The following is a 20,773-nucleotide window of genomic DNA, read 5'->3' as shown; positions in this document are numbered from 1 at the left end:
TCCCCGCTGTGTCCCGCTGTGTCACTGCTGTGTCCTCTTATGTCCCGCTGTGTCCCCTCTGTACCCCTTTGTGTCTCTGCTGTGTCCCGTGGTGTCCCCGCTGTCCCTCGCTGTGTCCCCGCTGTGTCCCGCTGTGTCACCGTGTGTCCTGCTGTGTCCCCGCTTTGTCCCGGTTGTGTCCCGCTGTGTCCCCGGCTGTATCACGCTGTGTCCCCCGCTGTGTCCCGCTGTGTCCCGAGCTCTGTCCCGCTGTGTCCCGCTGTATCCTCCCTCTGTCCCCGCTGTTCCCGCTGTGTATCCCGCTGTGTCCAGCTGTGTTCCCTCTGTGACGCCGCTTTGTCCCTCTGTGTCCCGCTGTGTCCCCCGCTGTGTCCCGCTGAGTACCCTTCTGTGTCCCGCTGTGTCTTGCTGTGTCCCGCTGTGTCCCGCTGTGTCCTCGCTGTGTCCCTTCTTGTCCTGCTGTGTATCACGCTGTGTCCAGCTGTGTCCCCGCTGTGTCCCCGCTGTGTCCCTGCTATGTCCCGCTGGGTCCCGCTGTATCCCCCGTTGTGTCCCCCTGTGTGCCTGCAGTGTCCCCCTGTATCCTGCTATGTCCCCGCTGTGTCCCCAATGTGTCTTTCTGTGTCCCCGCTGTGTCCCGCTGTGTTCTCCGCTGTGTCCCGCTGTGTCCCCGCTGTGTCCCCGCTGTGTCCCGCTATGTCCCCTGTTGTGTCCCAATGTGACACCCACTTTGTCCCCAGCTGTGTCGCGCTGTGTCTCCCGCTGTGTTCCCCGCTTTTTCCCCGCTCTGTACCTGCTGTGTCCCGCTTTGTCACCACTGTATCCCCGCTGTGTCCCGCTGTGTCCCCACTGTGTCCCGTTGTGTCCCGCTGTGTCCCCGCTGTGTCCCCGCTGTGTCCCGCTGTGTCCCCCATTGTTTCCCACAGTGACCTCCGCTGTGTCCCCCGCTGTTTCCCGCTGTGTATCAAGATGTGTCCAGCTGTGTCCCTGCTGTGTCCCGCTGTGTCCCACGCTGTGTCCCGCTGTGTCACCTGCTGTGTCCACGCTGTGTCCCCGCTGTGTCCCGCTTTGTCCCCGATGTGTCCTGCTGTGTCCCCCGCTGTGTTCCGCTGTGTTCCCGCTGTGTCGCCCGCTGTGTCCTGCTGTGTCCCTGCTGTCCCCCGCTGTGTCCCGCTGTGTACTGTTGTGACCCGGTGTGTCCCTGCTGTCTCCCGCTGTGTCCTGCTCTCTTCCCGCTGTCCCCTGGATTGTCCTCGCTGTTTCCCCTTGTGTCCCGCTGTGTATCCCGCTGTGTCCAACTGTGTCCCCGCTGTGTTCCCCACTGAATCCCCCGCTGTGTCCCCCGCTTTGTCCCAGCTGTGTCCCTCTGAGTCCCCGCTGTGTCCCCGCTGTGTCGCGCTGTGTCCCCCACTGTGACCCTGCTGTGTCCCCGATGTGTCCCGCTGTGTCCCGTTGTGTCCCCGCTGTCCCCCACTGTGTTCCCGCTGTGTCCCGCTGTGTCCCCACTGTCCCCCGCTGTGTTCCGATGTGTCCCGCTGTGACCCGCTGTGTCCCTGCTGTCCCCCACTGTGACCCGCTGTGTCCCCGCTGTCCCCTGGAGTGTACCCGCAGTGTCCCCGCTGTGTCTCGCTGTGTCCTGCTGTGTCCCGCTGTGTCCCCCGGTTTATCCCCGCTGTGTCCCGCTGTGTCACCCTGTGTCCCACGCTCTGTCCCTGTGTGTCCCGCTGTGTTCCGCTGTGTCCTCGCTCTGTCCCCGCTGTGTCCCGCTTTGTATCCCGCTGTGTCCTTGCTGTGTCCCGCTGTGTCACCGCTGTGTCCTCTTATGTCCTGCTGTGTCCCCTCTGTACCCCTTTGTGTCTCTGCCGTGTCCCGTGGTGTCCCCGCTGTCCCTCGCTGTGTCCCCGCTGTTTCCCGCTGTGTCACCCTGTGTCCTGCTGTGTCCCCGCTTTGTCCCGATTGTGTCCCGCTGTGTCCTCGGCTGTGTCCCGCTGTGTCCCAAGCTCTGTCCCTCTGTGTCCCGCTGTGTCCTCCCTCTGTCCCCACTGTGTCCCGCTGTGTATCCCGCTATGTCCAGCTGTGTTCCCTCTGTGACTCCGCTTTGTCCCTCTGTGTCCCGCTGTGTCCCCCGCTGTGTCCCGCTGAGTACCCTTCTGTGTCCTGCTGTGTCTTGCTGTGTCCCGCTGTGTCCCCCGCTGTGTCCGGCTGTGTCCCACGCTCTGTCCCTGTGTGTCCCGCTGTGTTCCACTGTGTCCTCGCTCTGTCCCCGCTGTGTCCCGCTTTGTATCCCGCTGTGTCCTTGCTGTGTCCCGCTGTGTCCCGCTGTGTCCTCACTGATACCCGCTTGTCCCGCTGTGTATCACGCTGTGTCCAGCTGTGTCCCCGCTGTGTCCCGCTGTGTCCCGCTGTGTCCCGCTGTGTCCTCGCTGTTTCCCCGGCTGTGTCCCGCTGTGTCCCCAGCTTTGTCCCAGCTGTTTCCCCACTGTGTCCCGGTGTGTCCCGCTGTTTCCCGTGGTGTCCCGGTTTGTCCCCCGCTGTGACCCCGCTGTGTCCTACGCTGTGTCCCGTTGTGTCCCGCTGTGTCCTCTGCTGTGTCCACACTGTGTCCTCGCTGTGTCCCCGCTGTGTCCCGCTCTGTATCCCGCTGTGTCCAGCTGTGTCCCCTCTGTGTCCCACTGTGTTCCCCGCTGTGTCCCCCGCTGGGTCCCCCGCGGTGCCCCCCTCTGTGTCGAAGGTATGTCCTGCTGTGTCCCCGCTGAGTCCCGCTGTGTCCTGCTGTATGACGCTGTGTCTTACCGTGTCCTCGCTGTGTCCCCGCAGTGTCCCGGTGTGTCCTGCTGTGTCCACGCTGTTTCCCCGCGGGGTCCCCGCTGTGTCCCCCGCTGTGTCCCCCACTGTGTCCAAGATGTGTCCCGCTGTGTCCCCGCTGTGTCCCGCTGTGTCGCCACTGTGTCCCACTCTGCCCCGCTGTGTCCCACTTTGACCCCCTGTGTCCCCCGCAGTGTGGCCTTGTGTCCCGCTGTGTCCCCGCTGTGTCCCCGCTGTGTCCTGCTGTGTCCCCGCTGTGTCCCCCGTGTGTCCCCGCTGTGTCCCACGCTGTGTCCCACTGTGTCCCCCGATGTGTCTTGCAGTATCCCGCGTTGTCCTGCTGTGTCCCCTGCTGTATCCCCCGCTGTGTCCCGCTGTGTCCCCCGCTGTGTCTCACAGTTTGCCGCTGTGTGGGCTCTGTGTCGCCCGCTGTGACCGTGCTGTCTCCCGCTGTGTCCCCGCTCTGTCCCACGCTGGATCCCGCGGTGTCTTCAGCTGTGTCCAATGCTGTGTCCCGCTGTGTCCCCTCTGTTTCCCCTGCTGTGTCCCGCTAGGTCCCTGCTGTGACCCGCTCTGTCATACGCTGTGTCCCGCTCTGTCCCCCACTGTGTTCCGCTGTGTCCCGCTGTGTCCTTGCTGGGTCCCCGTAGTCTCCCGTTGTGACCCACGGTGTGTCCCGCTGTGTCCTGCTGTGTCCCCCGCTTTGCTCCCCGCTTTGCCCCGCTGTGTCCCGCTATGTCCCGTTGTGTCCCGCTGTGTCCTCTCTGTGTCCCCCCCTGTTTCCCCCGCTGTGTCCCCCGCTGTGTCCCACTGTGTCCCCCACTGGGTCCCGCTGTGTCACCAGCGGTGTCCCCGCTGTGTCCCACTGTGTCCCGCTGTGTCCTTCTGTGTCCCGGCTGTGTCCCACTGTGTCCCCCGCTGTGTCCTGCTCTGTCCCCGCTCTGTCCCGCTGTGTCCCGCTGTGTCCCGCTGTGTCACCGCTGTGTCACTGCTGTGTTCCGCTGTGTCACTGCTGTGTTCCGCTTGTCCCGTTGTGTCCCCACTGTATCCCGCTGTGTCCCGCTGTGTTCTCTCTGTGTCCCCAGCTTTGTCCGGCTATGTCTCCCGCAGTGTCCCGCTGTTTCCCACGCTGTGTCCCGTTGTGTCCCGCTGTGTCCTCTGCTGTGTCCCTCCAGTGTCCTCACTGTGTCCCCACTGTGTCCCGCTCTGTATCCCGCTGTGTCCAGCTGTGACACCGCTGTGTCCCGATGTGTTCCCCGCTGTGTCCCCCGCAGTGTCCCCCGCTGTGCCCGCCTCTGTGTCGAAGATGTGTCCTGCTGTGTCCCCACTGTGTCCCGCTGTGTCCTGCTGTATCACGCTGTGTCCTACTGTTTCCTCGATGTGTCCCCCGCAGTGTCCCTGTGTGTCCCGCTGTGTCCCCGCTGTGTCCCCGCTGTGTCCCGCTTTTCCCGCGGTGTACCACGCTGTGTCCCGCTGTATACCCCTATGTGTCTCGCAGTGTCCCGCTTTGTCCCGCTCTGTCCCCAGCTGTGTCCCCCGCTGTAACCAGCTGTGTCCCCCGCTGTGTCTCGCAGTGTGCTGCTGTTTCCTCGCTCTGTCCCCTGCTGTGTCCCGCTGTGTCCCCGCTGTGTCCCCCTCTGTGTCCCGCTGTGTCCCGCTGTGTCCCCTGTGTCCCCGCTGTGTCCCGCTCTGTCCCGATGTGTCCCGCTGTGTCCCGCTTTGTCCTCTCTGTGTCCCCGCTGTGATCCGCTCTGTATGCCGCTGTGTCCAGCTGTTTCCCCGCTTTGTCCAGCTGTGTCCCGTTATGTCCCGTTGTGTCCCGCTGTGTCCACCCTGTTTCCCCCGCTGTGTCCCCCGCTGTTTCCCACTGTGTCCCCCGCTGTGTCCCCCGCTGTGTCCCGCTGTGTCACCAGCAGTGTCCCCGCTGTGTCCCACTGTGTCCCGCTGTGTTCTCTCTGTGTCCGCCGCTGTGTCCTGCTATGTCCCCTGCAGTGTCCCCCGCTGTGTCCCGCTGAGACCACGCTTTGTCCCGCTGTGTCCCGGTGTGTCCTCTGCTGTGTCCCCGCTGTGTCCTCGCTGTGTCCCCACTCTGTCCCGCTCTGTATCCCGCTGTGTCCAGCTGTGTCCCCGCTGTGTCCCGATGTGTTCCCCGCTGTGTCCCCCGCTGTGTCCCCCGCTGTATCCCCCGCTGTGTCCAAGATGTGTCACGCTGTGTCCCCGCTGTGTCCCGCTGTGTCCCCGCTGTGTCTCCACTGTGTCCCAATCTGTCCAGCTGTGTCCCACTGTGACCCCCTGTGTCCCCCGCAGTGTGCCGTTGTGTCCCGCTGTGTCCCCGCTGTGTCCTGCTGTGTCCCCGCTGTGTCCCCCCTGTGACCCGCTTTGTCCCACGCTGTGTCCCGCTGTGTCCCCCGGTGTGTCTCGTAGTGTCCCGCGTTGTCCCGCTCTGTCCCCCGCTGTGTTCCCCGCTGTGTCCCGCTGTGTCCCCCGCTGTGTCTCGCAGTTTGCCGCTGTGTGCTCACTGTGGGCACCGCTGTATCCCCCGCTGTGTCTTGCTGTGTCCCGCTGTGTCCCCTGTGTCCCCACTGTGTCCCGATGTGTCCGCGCTCTGTCCCACGCTGGATCCCGCTGTGTCTTCAGCTGTGTCCCGCTGTTTCCCATGCTGTGTCCCGCTGTGTCCCCTCTGTGTCCCCCGCTGTTTCCCACTGGGTCCCTGCTGTGTCCCGCTCTGTCCCACGCTGTGCCACGCTCTGTGCCCCGCTGTTTTCCGCTATGTCCCGCTGTGTCCACGCTGTGTCCCCGTAGTCTCCTGGTGTGACCCCCGGTGTGTCCCGCTGTGTCCTGCTGTGTCCCCCGCTTTGTTCCCCGCTTTGTCTCGCTGTGTCCCGCTATGTCCCGTTGTGTCCCGCTGTGTCCTCTCTGTGTCGCCCCCTGTGTTCCCCGCTGTGTCCCCCCCTGTGTCCCACTGTGTCCACCGCTGTGTCCCCTGCTGTGTCCCGCTGTGTCACCAGCGTTTTCCCCTCTGTTTCCCACTGTGTACCGCTGTGTCCCTCTGTGTCACGGCTGTGTCCCACTGTGTCCCCCGCTGTGTCCCGCTGTGTCCCCGCTGTGTCCCGCTGTGTCCTGCTGTGTCTTCGCTGTGTCCCCCGCAATGTCCCGCTGTGTCCCGCTGTGTCACCGCTGTGTCACTGCTGTGTTCCGCTTTGTCATGTTCTGTCCCGGTTGTATCCCGCTGTGTCCCGCTGTGTTCTCTCTCTGTCCCCCGCTATGTCAATGTTGTGTCCCCGCTGTATCCCGCTGTGTCCCGCTGTGTCCCCTGCTTTGTTCCCCGCTTTGTCCCGCTGTGTCCCGCTATGTCCCATTGTGTCCCGCTGTGTCCTCCGCTGTGTTTCCGCTGTGTCCTCCCTGTGTCCCCGCTGTGTCCTGCTCTGTCCCCCGCTGTGTCCCGCTGTGTACCCGCTGTGTCCCCCGCTGTGTCCCGCTGTGTCCCGCTGTGTCCCCTGTGTCCCTGCTGTGTCCCGCTGTGTCCCTGCTGTGTCCCGCTGTCTCCCGCTGTGTCCTGCTGTGTCCCGCTGTGTCCTCTCTGTGTCCCGCCTTTAATCACGCTGTCAAGCTGTGTCCCCCCATGTGTCCTGCTGTTTCCCGCTGTGTCCTCTCTGTGTCCCGCTGTGTCCCGCCTTGTATCACGCTGTGTCAAGCTGTGTCCCCCCATGTGTCCTGCTGTGTCCCGCTGTGTCCCCTGTGTCCCCGCTGTGTCCCACTGTGTCCCGATGTGTCCCGCTGTGTCCCGCTGTGCCCTCCTTGTGTCTCCGCTGTGTCCCGCTGTGTCCCGCTGTGTCCCCCGCTGTGTCCAGCTGGGTCCCTGTATGTGTCTCGCATTGTCCCGCTTTGTCCCGTTGTGTCCCCCACTGTGTGGCCCGCTGTATCCCGCTTTGTCCCCCGCTGTGTCCCGCAGTGTCCCCTCTGTGTTCCTCGCTCTGTCCCCCGCTGGGTCCCACTGTGTCCTCTGCTATGCCCCCGCTGTGTCCTCGCTGTGTACCCGCTGTGCCCCGCTCTATATCCAGCTGTGTCCAGCTGTGTCCCCGCTGTGTCCCGATTTGTTCCCCGCTGTGTCCCCCTTTGTGTACCGCTGTGTCTTGCTGTATCACGCTGTGTCCTACTGTGTCCCCCTATGTGTCTCGCAGTGTCCCGCTTTGTCCCGGTCTGTCTCCCGCTGTGTCCCCCGCTATGTCCCGCTGTGTCCCACCCTGTGTCTCGCAGTGTGCCGCTGTTTCCTCGCTCTGTCCCCCGCTGTGTCCCGCTGTGTCTCTGCTGTGTCCCCCGCTGTGTCCCGCTGTGTCCCGCTGTGTCCCGCTGTGTCTCCTGTGTCCCCGCTGTGTCCCGCTGTGTCCCGCTGTGTTTCGCTGTGTCCCTCTGTTTGCTCGCTGTGTCTCCGCTGTGTCCCGCTATGTATCCCGCTGTGTCAATCTGTGTCCCCCGCTGTTTCCCGCTGTGTCCCGCTGTGTCCCCCGCTGTGTCCCGCTGTGTCCCTGCTGTTTCCCCGCTGTGTCCCGCTATGTCCCGCTGTGTCTCGATGTATCCTCGCTGTGTCCCCCGCTGTGTCCCACTCTGTCCGCCGCTGTGTCCCCCGCTGTGTCTCACTGTGTCCCACGCTGTGTCCCGCTGTGTCCCACACTGTGTCCCGCTGTGTGCCACTGTGTCCCCCGCTGTGTCCCGAAGTGTCCCCGCTGGGTCCTGCTGTGTCACAGCTGTGTCCCCGCTGTGTCCCTGGCTGTGTCTCGATGTGTCCCCAGTTTCCCCCGCTGTGACCCGCTGTGTCCCCCACTCTGTCCCCCGCTGGGTGCCACTGTGTCCTCTGCTGTGTCCCGCTGTTTCCCACGCTGTGTCCCGCTGTGTCCCGCTGTGTTCCGCTGTGTCCCGATATGTCCCTGCTGTGTCCTGCTGTGTCCCAGCTGTAGCCCCGCTGTGTCACCCGCTGTGTCCTGATGTGTGCCCGCTGTGTACCCCGCTGTGGCTCACTGTGCCCCCCGCTGTGTTCCGCTGTGTTGCCCGCTGTGTCACCCTGTGTGCTGCTGTGTCCCCCTGTTTCCCCCGCTGTGTCCCGATGTGTCCCCGCTGTGTCCTGCTGTGTCCAAGCTGTGTCCCCACTGTGTCCCCCGCTGTGTCCCAATGTGTCACCGCTGTGTCCCCCGCTGTTTCCCGCTGTGTCCCCGCTGTGTCCCCTGCTCTGTCCCCCGCTGGGTCCCGCTGTTTCCTCCGCTGTTTCCCGCTCTGTCCACGCTGTGTCCCGCTGTGTCCCGCTGTTTCCCCGCTGTGTCCCCCGCTGTGTTCCCCTGTGTCCCACTGTGTCCCGCTGTGTCCTCGCTGTGTCCCCCACAGTGTCCCGCTGTGTCCCGCTGCGTCCCCGCTGTGTCCCACGCTGTGTCCCGTTGTGTCCCGCTGTGTCCTCTGCTGTGTCCCCGCGGTGTCCTCGCTGTGTCCCCGCTGTGTCCCGCTCTGTATCCCGCTGTGTCCAGCTGTGTCCCGGCTGTGTCCCGATGTGTTCCCCGCTGTGTCCTCCGCTGTGTCCCCCGCTGTGCCCCCTCTGTGTCGAAGATGTGTCCTGCTGTGTCCCCACTGTGTCCCGCTGTGTCCTGCTGTATCAAGCTGTGTCCTACTGTTTCCTCGATGTGGCCCCCGCATTGTCCCTGTGTGTCCCGCTGTGTCCCCGCTGTGTCCCCGCTGTGTCCCGCTGTTTCCCGCGGTGTCCCCCCTGGGTCCCCGCTGTGTCCCACGCTGTGTCCCGCTATGTACCGCTATGTGTCTCCCAGTGTCCCGCTTTGTCCCGCTCTGTCCCCTGCTGTGTCCCCCGCTGTAACCCGCTGTGTCCCCAGCTGTGTCTCGCAGTGTGCTGCTGTTTCCTCGCTCTGTCCCTTGCTGTGTCCCGCTGTGTCCCCGCTGTGTCCCCCTCTGTGTCCCGCTGTGTCCCGATGTGTCCCGCTGTGTCCCGCTTTGTCCTCGCTGTGTCCCCGCTGTGATCGGCTCTGTATGCCGCTGTGTCCAACTGTGTATCCGCTGTGTCCTGCTGTGTCCACGCTGTGTCCAGCTGTGTCCCCGTTGTGTCCCTGCTGTATCCCGCTGTGTCCCGCTGTGTTTGCTGTGTCCGCCGCTGTGTCCCGCTATGTCCCCTGCAGTGTCCCCCGCTGTGTCCCGCTGAGACCACGCTTTGTCCCGCTGTGTCCCGCTGTGTCCTCTGCTGTGTCCCCGCTGTGTCCTCGCTGTGTCCCCGCTCTGTCCCGCTCTGTATCCCGCTGTGTCGAGCTGTGTCCCCGCTGTGTCCCGATGTGTTCCCCGCTGTGTCCCCTGCTGTGTCCCCCGCTATGTCCCCCGCTGTGTCCACGATTTGTCACGCTGTGTCCCTGCTGTGTCCCTCTGTGTCCCCGCTGTGCCTCCACTGTGTCCCACTCTGTCCAGCTATGTCCCACTGTGACCCCCTTTGTCCCCCGTAGTGTGCCTTTGTGTCCCGCTCTGTCCCGCTATGTCCCGCTGTGTCCTGCTGTGTCCTCGCTGTCACCCTATGTGTCCCTGTTGGTTCTCCACTGTATCCCGCTGTGTCCTGCTGTGTTTTCTCTGTGTCCCCCGCTGTGTCCCCATTGTGTCCGACGCTGTATCCCACTGTTTCCCGCTGTGTTCTCTCTGTGTACCCCGCTGTGTCCCGCTATATCCCCCGCAATGTCCCCCTCTGTGTCCCCCTGCTTCCCACGCTGTGTCCCGCTGTATCACCGCTGTGTCCCCGCTGTGTCCCCGCTGTGACCGACGCTGTGTCCCGCTGTATCCACCGATGTGTCTCGCAGTGTCCCGCTTTGTCCCGCTCTGTCCCCCGCTGTGTCCCCCGCTTTGTCCTGCTGTGTCTCGCAGTGTCCCGCTGTGTCCTCGCTGTGTCCCCCGCTGTGTCCCGCTGTATCCCCCGCTGTGTCCCCCGCTGTGACGCGCTGTGTCCCGCTGTGTCCCGCTGAGTCCTCACTGTGTCCCCGCTGTTTCCCTCCGTGTATCCCGCTTTGTCAGCTCTGTCCCAGATGTGTCCTTCTGTGTCCCGCTGTGTCCCCCGCTGTGTCCCGCTGTGTCCCCGCTGTGTCCCCGCTGTGTCCCCGCTGTGTCCCGCTGTGTCCCGCTGTGTCCTCGCCGTGTCCTCCACTGAATCCCGCTCTGTCCCCCGCTGAGTCCCCCGCTGTCTCTTGCTGTGTCCCCCGCTGTGTCCCGCTGTGTCCCCTGTGTCCCCGCTGTGTCCCGCTGTGTCCCCGCTCTGACCCACGCTGGATCTCGCGGTGTCCTCAGCTGTGTCCCGCTGTGTCCCATGCTGTGTCCCACTGTGTCCCCTCTGTGTCCCCCGCTGTGTCCCGCTGGGTCCCTGCTGTGACCCGCTCTGTCCCAAGCTGTGTCCCGCTGTGACCCCCGGTGTGTCCCGCTGTGTCCCGCTGTGTCCCCGTAGTCTCCCGCTGTGATCCCCGGTGTGTCCCGCTGTGTCCCGCTGTGACCCACGCTTTGTTCCCCGGTTTGTCCCGCTGTGTCCTGCTATGTCCCATTGTGTCCCTCTGTGTCCTATCTGTGTCCCCCCCTGTTTCCACCGCTCTGTCCCCCGCTGTGTCCCACTGTGTCCCGCTGTGTCCTTCTTTGTCCCGGCTGTGTCCCACTGTGTCCCCCGCTGTGTCCTGCTCTGTCCCCGCTGTGTCCTGCTGTGTCCCGCTCTGTCCCGCTGTGTCCTCGTTGTGTCTCCCTATGTGTCCCCGTTGTTTCTCCACTGTATCCCACTGTGTCCTGCTGTGTTTTCTCTGTGTCCCCCGCTGTGTCCTCGTTGTGTCCGACGCTGTATCCGGCTGTTTCCCGCTGTGTTCTCTCTGTGTCCACCGCTGTGTCCCGCTATATCCCCCGCAGAGTCCCCCGCTGTGTCCCACTGTGTCCCGCTATGTCCTTCTGTGTCCTGGCTGTGTCCCACTGTGTCCCCCGCTGTGTCCTGCTCTGTCCCCGCTGTGTCCCGCTGTGTCCCGCTGTGTCACCGCTATGTCAATGCTGTGTTCCGCTGTGTCCCATTGTGTCCCCGCTGTATCCCGCTGTGTCCCGTTGTGTTCTCTCTGTGTCCCCTTCTGTGTCCCGCTATGTCTCCCGGAGTGTCCCTCGCTGTGTCCCGCTGTGTCCCACGCTGTGTCCTGATGTTTTCCCCGGTGTGTCCCCCGCTGTGTCCCCCACTGTGCCCGCCTCTGTGTCGAAGATGTGTCCTGCTGTGTCCCCACTGTGTCCCGCTGTGTTCTGCTGTGTCACGCTGTGTCCTACTGTGTCCTCACTGTGTCCCCCACAGTGTCCCTGTGTGTCCCGATGTGTCCCGCTGTGTCCCGCTGATTCCCCGCGGTGTCCTGCTCTGCCCTCGCTCTGTCCCGTTGTCTCCCGCTGTGTCACCGCTGTGTCACTGCTGTGTTCCGCTGTATCCCGTTGTGGCCCCGCTGTATCACGCTGTGTCCCGCTGTGTTCTCTCTGTGTCCCCTGCTGTGTCCCCCTATGTCTCCCGCAGTGTCCCCTGCTGTGTCCCGCTGTGTCCCAGGCTGTGTCCCGTTGTGTCCCGCTGTGTCCTCTGCTGTGTCCCCGCTGTGTCCTCACTGTGTCCCCGCTGAGTGCCGCTCTGTATCCCGCTGTGTCCAGCTGTGTCCCCGCTGTGTCACGCTGTGTTTCCCGCTGTGTCCCCCGCTGTGTCCCTCGCTTTGCCCCCCTCTGTGTCGACGATGTGTCCTTCTTTGTCCCCACTGTGTCCCGCTGTGTCCCGCTGTATCACGCTGTGTCCTACTGTGTCCACGCTGTGTCCCCCGCAGTGTCCATGTGTGTCCCGCTGTGTCCCCGCTGTGTCCCCGCTCTGTCCCGCTGTTTCCCCGCGGTGTCCCCGCTGGGTCCCCGATGTGTCCCACGCTGTATCACGCTGTGTCCCCCTATGTGTCTCGCAGTGTCCCGCTTTGTCCCACTCTGTCCCCCCCTGTGTCCCCCGCTGTAACCCTCTGTGTCCCCCGCTGTGTCTCGCAGTGTGCCGCTGTTTCCTCGCTCTGTCCCCTGCTGTGTTCCGCTGTGTCCCCGCTGTGTCCCCCGCTGTGTCCCGCTGTGTCCCGCTTTGTCCCGCTGTGTCCCCTATGTCCCCGCTGTGTCCCGCTGTGTCCCGATGTGTCCAGCTGTGTCCCGCTTTGTCCTCGCTGTGTCCCCGCTGTGTCCTGTTCTGTATGCCGCTGTGTCCAGCTGTGTCCCCGCTGTGTCCCCGCTGTGTCCAGCTGTGTCCCCGTTGTGTCCCCGGTGTATCCCGCTGTGTCCCGCTGTGTTCTCTCTGTGTCCGCCGCTGTGTCCCGCTATGTCCCCTGCAGTGTCCCCCGCTGTGTCCCGCTGAGACCACGCTTTGTCCCGCTGTGTCCCGCTGTGTCCTCTGCTGTGTCCCCGCTGTATCCTCGCTGTGTCCCCACTCTGTCCCGCTCTGTATCCCGCTGTGTCCAGCTGTGTCCCCGCTGTGTCTCCACTGAGTCCCACTCTGTCCAGCTGTGTCCCACTGTGACCCCCTGTGACCCCCGCAGTGTGCCGTTGTGTCCCGCTGTGTACCCGCTGTGTCCCCGCTTGTCCTGCTGTGTCCCTGCTGTGTCCCCTCTGTGACCCGCTTTGTCCCACACTGTGTCCCGCTGTGTCCCCTGATGTGTCTCGCAGTGTCCCGCGTTGTCCCGCTCTGTCCCCCGCTGTGTCCCACGCTGTGTCCCGCTGTGTCCCCCGCTGTGTCTCGCAGTTTGCCGCTGTGTGCTTGCTGTGCCACCGCTGTGTCCCCCGCTGTGTCTCACTGTGTCCCGCTGTGTCCCCTGTGTCCCCTCTGTGTCCCGATGTGTCCGCGCTCTGTCCCACGCTGGATCCAGCGGTGTCCTCAGCTGTGTCCCGCTGTGTCCCCCGCTGTGTCCCGCTGGGTCCCGCTGTGTTCTCTATGTGTCCCCTGCTGTGTCCCGCTAAGTCTCCTCAGTGTCCCCCGCTGTGTCCCGCTGTGTCCCACACTGTGACCCATTGTGTCCCGTTGTGTCCTCTGCTGTGTCCCCGCTGTGTCCTTGCTGTGTCCCCGCTGTGTCCCGCTCTGTATCCCGCTGTGTCCAGCTGTGTCCTCGCTGTGTCCCGATGTATTCCCCGCAGTGTCCCCCCTCTGTATCCCCCGCTGTGTCCCCGCTGTGTCCCGCTGTGTCCTGCTGTGTCTTTGCTGTGTCCCCTGCAATGTCCTGCTGTGTCCCGCTGTGTCACTGCTGTGTCACTGCTGTGTTCCGCTGTGTCCCGCTGTGTCCCCGCTGTATCCCGCTGTGTCCCGCTGTGTTCTCTCTCTGTCCCCCGCTATGTCAATGTTGTGTCCCCGCTGTATCCCGCTGTGTCCCGCTGTGTTCTCTATGTGTCCCCTGCTGTGTCCCGCTAAGTCTCCTCAGTGTCCCCCGCTGTGTCCCGCTGTGTCCCACACTGTGACCCATTGTGTCCCGTTGTGTCCTCTGCTGTGTCCCCGCTGTGTCCTTGCTGTGTCCCCGCTGTGTCCCGCTCTGTATCCCGCTGTGTCCAGCTGTGTCCTCGCTGTGTCCCGATGTATTCCCCGCAGTGTCCCCCCTCTGTATCCCCCGCTGTGTCCCCGCTGTGTCCCACTGTGTCCTCGCTCTGTCCTCCGCAGTGTCCCGGTGTCTCCCGCTGTGTCCCCGGTGTGTCCCGCTGTGTCCCGCTGTGTCCCCGCTGTGTTCCCGCTGTGTCCCTTCTGTGTCCCAACCTGTGACCCGCTGTGTCCCCCTATGTGTCTCGCAGTGTCCCGCTTTGCCCGCTGTGTCCCCCGCTGTGTCCCCCGCTGTATCCCGCTTTGTCCCCCGCTGTGTCCCGCAGTGTCCCCTCTGTGTTCCTTGCTCTGTCCCGCGCTGGCTCCCACTGTGTCCTCTGCTATGGCCCCGCTGTGTCCTCGCTGTGTACCCGCTGTGTCCTGCTCTGTATCCCGCTGTGTCCAGCTGTGTCCCCGCTGTGTCCCGTTTTGTTCCCCGCTGTGTCCCCCGCTGTGTCCCCCGCTGTGCTCCCCTCTGTGTCGAAGATGTGTCCTGCTGTGTCCCCGCTGTGTCCCGCTGTGTCCTGCTGTATCACGCTGTGTCCTACTGTGTCCGCTGTGTACCCCTATGTGTCTCGCAGTGTCCCGCTTTGTCCCGCTCTGCCCCCCGCTGTGTCCTGCTGTGTCCCCCGCTGTGTCTCGCAGTTTGCCGCTGTGTACACGCTGTGTCCCCAGCTGTGACCCCGCTGTTTCCCGCTGTGTCCCCGCTGTGTCCCACGCTGGATGCCGCAGTGTCTTCAGCTGTGTCCCATGCTGTGTCCCGCTGTGGCCCCGCTGTGTCCAGCTGTGTCCTCGCTGTGTCCAGCTGTGTCCCCGTTGTGTTCCTGCTGTATCCCGCTGTGTCCCGCTGTGTTCTCTCTGTGTCCGCCGCTGTGTCCCCGCTGTGTCCCCGCTGTGCCTCCACTGTGTCCCACTCTGTCCAGCTGTGTCCAACTGTGACCCCCTGTGTCTCCCGCAGTGTGCCGTTGTGTCCCGCTCTGTCCTGCTCTGTCCCGCTGTGTCCTGCTGTGTCCTCGCTGTGTCACCCTATGTGTCCCCGTTGTTTCTCCTCTGTATCCCTCTGTGTCCTGCTGTGTTTTCTCTGTGTCCCCCGCTGTGTCCCCGTTGTGTCCGACGCTGTATCCCGCTGTTTCCCGCTGTGTTCTCTCTGTGTACCCCGCTGTGTCCCGCTATATCCCCCGCAATGTCCCCCACTGTGTCCCCCTGCTTCCCACGCTGTGTCCCGCTGTATCACCGCTGTGTCTCGCAGTGTCCCACTTTGTCCGATCTGTCCCCCTCTGTGTCCCCCGCTTTTTCCCGCTGTGTCCCCTGCTGTGTCTCGCAGTGTCCCGCTGAGTCCTCGCTGTGTCCCCGCTGTGTCCCTCCGTGTATCCCGCTTTGTCAGCTGTGTCCCCGATGTGTCCTTCTGTGTCCCGGTGCGTCCCCTGCTGTGTCCCGCTGTGTCCCCGCTGTGTCCCCGCTGTGTCCTCGCTGTGTCCCGCTGTGTCCTCGCTGTTTCCTCCACTGAATCCCGCTCTCTCCCCCGCTGAGTCCCCCGCTGTCTCTCGCTGTGTCCCCCGCTGTGTCCCGCTGTGTCCCCTGTGTCCCCGCTGTGTCCCGCTGTGTCCCCGCTCTGACCCACGCTGGATCTCGCGCTGTCCTCAGCTGTGTCCCGCTGTGTCCCATGCTGTGTCCCGCTCTGTCCCGCTGGGTCCCTGCTGTGACCCGCTCTGTCCCACGCTGTGTCCGGCTGTGTCCCCCACTGTGTTCAGCTGTGTCCCGCTGTGTCCCCGCTGTGGCCCCCGCTTTGTTCCCCGCTTTGTCCCGCTGTGTCCCGCTATGTCCCGTTGTGTCCCGCTGTGTCCTCTCTGTGTCCCCCCCAGTTTCCCCCGCTGTGTCCCCCGCTGTGTCCCGCTGTGTCACCAGCGGTGTCCCCGCTGTGTCCCACTGTGTCCCGCTGTGTCCTTCTGTGTCCCGGCTGTGTCCCACTGTGTCCCCCGCTGTGTCCTGCTCTGTCCCCGCTGTGTCCCGCTGTGTCCCGCTGTGTCACCGCTGTGTCTCTGCTGTGTTCCGATGTGTCCCATTTAATCCCCGCTGTATCCCGCTGTGTCCGGCTGTGTTCTCTCTGTGTCCCCTGCTGTGTCCCGCTATGTCTCCCGCAGTGTCCCCCGCTGTGTCCTGCTGTGTCCCACGCTGTGTCCCATTGTGTCCCGCAGTGTCCTCTGCTGTGTCCACGCTGTGTCCTTGCTGTGTCCCCGCTGTGTCCCGCTCTGTATCCCGCTGTGTCCAGCTGTGTCCCCTCTGTGTCCCGCTGTGTTCCCCGCTGTGTCCCCCGCGTTGCCCCCCCTGTGTCGAAGATGTGTCCTGCTGTGTCCCCGCTGTGTCCCGCTGTGTCCTGCTGTATCACGCTGTGTCCTACCGTGTCCTTGCTGTGTCCTCCGCAGTGTTCTGGTGTGTCCCGCTGTGTCCACGCTGTGTTCCGCTGTTTCCCCGCTAGGTCCCCGCTGTGTCCCCGCTGTGTCCCCATGTGTTCCCCGCTGTGTCCCCCGCTGTGTCCCCCGCTGTGTCCAAGATGTGTCCCGCTGTGTCCCCGCTGTGTCCCGCTGTGTCCCCACTGTGTCCCACTCTGTCCCGCTGTGTCCCACTTTGACCCCCTGTGTTCCCCACAGTGTGGCCTTGTGTCCCGCTGTGTTCTCTCTGTGTCCCCTGCTATGTCCCCGCTTTGTCCAACCCTGTGTCCCGCTGTGTCCCCCGATGTGTCTTGCAGTGTCCCGCGTTGTCCCGCTGTGTGCTCCGCTGTGTACCCCACTGTGTCCCGCTGTGTCCCCCGCTGTGCCTCGCAGTTGGCCGCTGTGTGCGCGCTGTGTCCCCCGCTGTGACCCCGCTGTGTCCCGCTCTGTCCCCGCTCTGTCCCACGCTGGATCCCGCGGTGTCTTCAGCTGTGTCCCATGCTGTGTCCCGCTGTGTACCCTCTGTTTCCCCAAATGTGTCCCGCTGGGTCCCTGCTGTGACCCGCTCTGTCATACGCTGTGTCCTGCTCTGTCCCCCACTGTGTTCCGCTGTGTCCCGCTGTGTCCTTGCTGTGTCCCCGTAGTCTCCCGCTGTGACTCACGGTGTGTCCCGCTGTGTCCCGCTGTGTCCCCCGCTTTGCCCCGCTGTGTCCCGCTATGTCCCGTTGTGTCCCGCTGTGTTCTCTCTGTGTCCGCCGCTGTGTCCCGCTATGTCCCCTGCAGTGTCCCCCGCTGTGTCCCGCTGAGACCACGGTTTGTCCCGCTGTGTCCCGCTGTGTCCTCTGCTGTGTCCCTGCTGTATCCTCGCTGTGTCCCCACTCTGTCCCGCTCTGTATCCCGCTGTGTCCAGCTGTGTCCCCGCTGTGTCCCGATGTGTTCCCCGCTGTGTCCCCCGCTGTGTCCAAGATGTGTCCCGCTGTGTCCCTGCTGTGTCCCGCTGTGTCCCCGCTGTGCCTCCACTGTGTCCCACTCTGTCCAGCTGTGTCCAACTGTGACCCCCTGTGTCTCCCGCAGTGTGCCGTTGTGTCCCGCTCTGTCCCGCTCTGTCCCGCTGTGTCCTGCTGTGTCCTCGCTGTGTCACCCTATGTGTCCCCGTTGTTTCTCCGCTGTATCCCTCTGTGTCCTGCTGTGTTTTCTCTGTGTCCCCCGCTGTGTCCCCGTTGTGTCCGATGCTGTATCCCGCTGTTTCCCGCTGTGTTCTCTCTGTGTACCCCGCTGTGTCCCGCTATATCCCCCGCAATGTCCCCCGCTGTGTCCCCCTGCTTCCCACGCTGTGTCCCGCTGTATCACCGCTGTGTCCCCGCTGTGTCCCCGCTGTGTCCCGCTGTATCCACCGATGTGTCTCCCAGTGTCCCACTTTGTCCGCTCTGTCCCCCGCTGTGTCCCCCGCTTTTTCCCGCTGTGTCCCCTGCTGTGTCTCGCAGTGTCCCGCTGAGTCCTCGCTGTGTCCCCGCTGTGTCCCTCCGTGTATCCCGCTTTGTCAGCTGTGTCCCCGATGTGTCCTTCTGTGTCCCGCTGCGTCCCCTGCTGTGTCCCGCTGTGTCCTCGCTGTGTCCCGCTGTGTCCTCACTGTTTCCTCCACTGAATCCCGCTCTGTCCCCCGCTGAGTCCCCCGCTGTCTCTCGCTGTGTCCCCCGCTGTGTCCCGCTGTGTCCCCTGTGTCCCCGCTGTGTCCCGCTGTGTCCCCGCTCTGACCCACGCTGGATCTCGCGCTGTCCTCAGCTGTGTCCCGCTGTGTCCCATGCTGTGTCCCGCTGTGTCTCCTCCGTGTCCCCCGCTGTGTCCCGCTGGGTCCCTGCTGTGACCTGCTCTGTCCCACGCTGTGTCCCGCTGTGTCCCCCACTGTGTTCCGCTGTGTCCCGCTGTGTCCCCGCTGTGTCCCCCGCTTTGTTCCCCGCTTTGTCCCGCTGTGTCCCTCTATGTCCCGTTGTGTCCCGCTGTGTCCTCTCTGTGTCCCCCCCAGTTTCCCCCGCGGTGTCCCCCCCTGTGTCCCACTGTGTTCCCCGCTGTGTCCCCCGCTGTGTCCCTCTGTGTCACCAGCGGTGTCCCCGCTGTGTCCCACTGTGTCCCGCTGTGTCCTTCTGTGTCCCGGCTGTGTCCCACTGTGTCCCCCGCTGTGTCCTGCTCTGTCCCCGCTGTGTCCCGCTGTGTCCCGCTGTGTCACCGCTGTGTCTCTGCTGTGTTCCGATGTGTCCCGTTTTATCACCGCTGTATCCCGCTGTGTCCTGCTGTGTTCTCTCTGTGTCCCCTGCTGTGTCCCGCTATGTCTCCCGCAGTGTCCCCTGCTGTGACCCGATGTGTCCCACGCTGTGTCCCGTTGTGTCCCGCAGTGTCCTCTGCTGTGTCCACGCTGTGTCCTTGCTGTGTCCCCGCTGTGTCCCGCTCTGTATCCCGCTGTGTCCAGCTGTGTCCCCTCTGTGTCCCGCTGTGTTCCCCGCTGTGTCCCCCACTGTGTCCCCCGCGGTGCCCCCCTCTGTGTCGAAGATGTGTCCTGCTGTGTCCCTGCAGTGTCCTGCTGTGTCCTGCTGTATCACGCTGTGTCCTACCCTGTCCTCGCTGTGTCCCCCGCAGTGTCCTGGTGTGTCCCGCTGTGTCCACGCTGTGTCCCGCTATTTCCCCGCGGGGTCCCCGCTGTGTCCCGCTGTGTCCTCACTGTGTCCCATTCTGTCCCGCTGTGTCCCACTTTGACCCCCTGTGTCCCCCGCAGTGTGGCCTTCTGTCCCGCTGTGTCCCACCTGTGTCCCCGCTGTGTACTGCTGTGTCCCCGCTGTGTCCCAAGCTGTGTCCCGCTGTGTCCCCCTATGTGTCCCACGTTGTCCCGCTGTGTCCTCCGCTGTGTCCCCCGCTGTGTCCCGCTGTGTCCCCCGTTGTGTCTCGCAATTTGCCACTGTGTGCGCGCTGTGTCCCCCGCTGTGACCCTGCTGTGTCCCACTGTGTCCCCGCTCTGTCCCACGCTGGATCCCGCGGTGTCTTCATCTGTGTCCCATGCTGTGTCCCGTTGTGTCCCCTCTTTTTCCCCCGCTGTGTCCCGCTGGGTCCCTGCTGTGACCCGCTCTGTCATACGCTGTTTCCCGCTCTGTCCCCCACTGTGTTCCGCTGTGTCCCGCTGTGTCCTTGCTGTGTCCCCGTAGTCTCCCGCTGTGACTCACGGTGTGTCCCGCTGTGTCCCGCTGTGTCCCCCGCTTTGCTCCCCGCTTTGGCCCGCTGTGTCCCGCTATGTCCCGTTGTGTCCCGCTGTGTCCTCTCTGTGTCCCCCCCTGTTTCCCCCGCTGTGTCCCCCGCTGGGTCCCACTGTGTCCCCCGCTGTGTCCTGCTGTGTCACCAGCGGTGTCCTCGCTGTGTCCCACTTTGTCCTGCTGTGTCCTTCTGTGTCCCGGCTGTGTCCCACTGTGTCCCCCACTGTGTCCTGCTCTGTCCCCGCTGTGTCCCGCTGTGTCACTGCTGTGTTCCGCTGTGTACCGTTGTGTCCTCGCTGTATCCTGTTGTGTCCCGCTGTGTTCTCTCTGTGTCCCCCACTGTGTCCCGCTATGTCTCCCTCAGTGTCCCGCTGTGTCCCACGCTGTGTCCCGTTGTGTCCCGCTGTGTCCTCTCTGCGTCCCTGCTGTGTCCCGCATTGTATCACGCTGTGTCAAGCTGTGTCCCCCATGTGTCCTGCTGTGTCTCGCTGTGTCCCCCGCTGTGTCTCGCTGTGTCCCCTGTGTGTCCTGCTGTGTCCCGCTGTGTCCTCTCTGTGTCCCCTGCTGTGTCCCGCTATGTCTCCCGCAGTGTCCCCCGCTGTGTCCCGTTGTGTCCCACGCTGTGTCCCGTTGTGTCCCGCTTTGTCCTCTGCTGTGTCCCCGCTGTGTCCTCACTGTGTCCCCGCTGTGTCCCGGTCTGTATCCCGCTGTGTCCAGCTGTGTCCCCGCTGTGTCCCAATGTGTTCCCCGCTGTGTCCCCCGCTGTGTCCCCCGCTGTGCCGGCCTCTGTGTCGAAGATGTGTCCTGCTGTGTCCCCACTGTGTCCCGCTGTGTCCTGCTGTATCACGCTGTGTCCTACTGTTTCCTCGATGTGTCCCCGCAGTGTCCCTGTGTGTCCCGCTGTGTCCCTTCTTTGTCCCGCTGTTTCCCTCGGTTTTCCCCCTGGGTCCCCGCTGTGTCCCACGCTGTGTCCCGCTGTGTACCCCTATGTGTCTCGCAGTGTCCTGCTTTGTCCCGCTCTGTCCCACGCTGTGTCCCCTGCTATAACCCGCTGGATCCCCCATTGTGTCTAGCAGTGTGCTGCTGTTTCCTCGCTCTGTCCCCTGCTCTGTCCCGCTGTGTCCCCGCTGTGTCCCCCTCTGTGTCCCGCTGTGTCCCGCTTTGTCCCGCTGTGTCCCCGCTGTGTCCCGCTTTGTCCCGCTGTGTCCCGCTTTGTCCTTGCTGTGTCCCCGCTGTGATCCGCTCTGTATGCCGATGTGTCCAGCTGTGTCCCCGCTGTATCCCGCTGTGTCCCGCTGTGTTCTCTCTGTGTCCGCCGCTGTGTCCCGCTATGTCCCCTGCAGTGTCCCCCGCTGTGTCCCGCTGAGACCACGCTTTGTTCCGCTGTGTCCCGCTGTGTCCTCTGCTGTGTCCCCGCTGTGTCCTCGCTGTGGCCCGCTCTGTCCCGCTCTGTATCCCGGTGTGTCGAGCTGTGTCCCCGCTGTGTCCCGATGTGTTCCCCGCTGTGTTCCCCGCTGTGTCCCCCGCTGTGTCCCCCGCTGTGTCCAAGATGTGTCACGCTGTGTCCCCGCTGTGTCCCGCTGTGTCCCCACTGTGCCTCCACTGTGTCCCAATCTGTCCAGCTGTGTCCCACTGTGACCCCCTGTGTCCCTCGCAGTGTGCCGTTGTGTCCCGCTGTGTCCTCGCTGTGTCCCCGCTGTGTCCTGCTG

Source organism: Dipodomys merriami, unplaced genomic scaffold, assembly GCF_024711535.1.
Source record: "Dipodomys merriami isolate MVZ:Mamm:240054 unplaced genomic scaffold, mDipMer1.0.p SCAF_59, whole genome shotgun sequence".
In the NCBI taxonomy this organism is placed as follows: Eukaryota; Metazoa; Chordata; class Mammalia; order Rodentia; family Heteromyidae; genus Dipodomys; species Dipodomys merriami.
Note: the sequence above shows the minus strand (reverse complement) of the source record.